We start from the raw sequence: 2,454 nt of genomic DNA, 5'->3' as shown, positions 1-2,454 counted from the left end.
CCTGGCTAAGTTTTGTATTTTTAGTAGAGATAGGGTTTCATCATGTCGGCCGGGCTGGTCTCAAAGTCCTGACCTCAGGTGATCCACCCACTTCAGCCTCCCAAAGTACTGGGATTATAGGCGTGAGCCACTGGGCCCAGCTGCTTCTAATTGCTGGTGGTTATGGAGCCCTGGACACCAGTCACCTAGGCCACAGCAGAGTCCAGTGAAGGACCTCATTGACTTGCGCCATCAACCAGGCTGGTGCAGTGGCATGATCTTGGCTCACTGCAGCCTGTGCCTCTCAACCGTCACCCCCTTTAAGCTGTCACTTTTGTCTGCTAAATCTCCATTTCTGCGCTGACTTCTCTTGAGCTCAAGGCCTGATTTCCCATCCATATTTGTTCTCTCTTCCTACATGTCTCACAAGCACCGTCAACAAAGAAACTTATTTATTTCCCCAAACTCACTGTCTGTACGCTGTCTTTAGCTTGAGCTGTTGCCCCGAGCTGGGTAGCTGTTTTTAAAGAGGTCATCTTATTCAGCCATGGAATCTCTATAAAGTCATCCAGGATCCTTCCCACAATGGAAAAACTTTATTTCCTCAATCTAATTTTCACATAGTTTTTCAAAATGCACTCAACATCTTTCCTGAGAACAAACCAATTCCGGAACAAAATAATTAGTAACACTGACACACGTTGATGAAAGGAACAAGGAAATCATTTGAACAGCTCCCCTCCTCACCCCACTCCAATCTTCCCACCGCCAGGAACGGACGAAACGTGCTAAGGGACCAATGAAGAAGCCAATGGAGTCCTCAACATGAAATAGAGAGGGAAAGAAATGCTATTCATTCCACACACATTCCAACCCCAGGAAGGCCCTCCTCCTGCATCTAGCCACTGTAATATCTCAATTATTCTCCAGAACAGCAACCAGGCTGGTTGGCCTCCTCTCCCACCTCATGTTCTGTCAAACTAACACCCAGCTCTATTCTAGTCATTCGACCAACCTGCCATTCTTCCTCGCTCTGTTTTGAGCTTTCAAATTCTTCCTTGCGGCCCAGAACAGATGACTCATAGATGGGGAGTGTGTCACCGCCAACTGCCCCTCTCTATTTAAAAACAGAGCTCAAGTTCTACCTTTTCAGCAACGCCTTCCCTGATTCAGTGATGTCAGCAAATGCTTACCAGGCAGTATTATGTGTGCTGTGTCCTGTGTGGAGCCTGAACGTACCAGAATAGAGAGGAGATCAAAAGATGAAAATAACATGGCCTCTGGGATCAAGGTATTTCTAGGCCAGCAGAACAATTTTCTTTTTTAAAATAATAAAAGGAAGTAGAACTCCAGGCTGATAAAGACACAGGCTAATATTATAGTACAAGCTGAGGCAAAAAGTAACATGTACTTTCTCTGAAACTGCATTTTACTTGTACTCCTGTGATTTTATGATTCTCCTATGATAATCTGTATCCACAGCTGGTTTGGAAACTGTCTGAGGGCAGGAACTGTATTTTTACCTGTCTCTAGTGAAACTTCGGGAATAAGCCTCAGAGTGGAAGAAAGCTATGGCAGAGAGCAGAGGGACAGAGGCCAGAGGTCATCCTACCATGATCCTACCACGGAACCAGTTTTTCTAAAGGCAGTTCCCCTCATCCTTACCACAAGATAGTAGCAAATCGTAACGAAGCCTCAAATTAACCTGAACCTTTCTTCTTTAAGGACTGAATCATTTATACACCAAAGGATATGAAGTGGAATTTTGTCCAATGCCATATTCAATTGCCTTGGTCTCCTAGAATTCTAATTTGATGCCAAGATTAAATACATCTTCCAAGATATTTCAGTGACAATTGAGAAGTACAACTTAAGAAAAAAGAATTAAAGTATCTATGTCTAAACCCCACCTTTACTAGCCCATCAAGGTGATGGTGATTTCAGGTCAAAGCAAGGCCGGCAAGGTGAAGCTAAGAAGACATGACTGGGCTGCAGGGCTGCAGGACCATGGTGTCTAGCCAGCTGTTACAGTAGGTGGTTCACGGACAGCTGTGAGTCACACAGGACTGAAGCGGCAGCTCTTGACCAGTACTGTAGGCGCTAAGATCCGGTATTTGCTCTTAGACCGTGGGAGCAAAGACTAACAAGGAAAATACACCAGAACAGCTGGGAAATAAATTCCCTTCTGGCCTGCACAAAAAGGGTCCCTGCCAAGTCATTTTCCATCCTGGAGCCAGGGGAGGTCTAGGAAGGATATGTGCCTTTCTGTCCTTCAAATCCTTTAGCCTTCCCTCCAGTTTTACTTATCACTTCCCACCCCCTCCCCCACACCCCCTGCTAAAAATGATACTAAGCTTTGACTCTTTTGTAACACAAAGCTTGACAAAAATATATGACTGGACAAGCAACTTCTAAAACGTCATTTTAGCATCTTTCTTTTTCTTCTTTTTTCTTTTTTCTTTTTTTTTTTTTTTT

This window comes from Mandrillus leucophaeus, unplaced genomic scaffold, assembly GCF_000951045.1.
Source record: "Mandrillus leucophaeus isolate KB7577 unplaced genomic scaffold, Mleu.le_1.0 Scaffold105, whole genome shotgun sequence".
NCBI classification, from domain to species: domain Eukaryota; kingdom Metazoa; phylum Chordata; class Mammalia; order Primates; family Cercopithecidae; genus Mandrillus; species Mandrillus leucophaeus.
Note: the sequence above shows the minus strand (reverse complement) of the source record.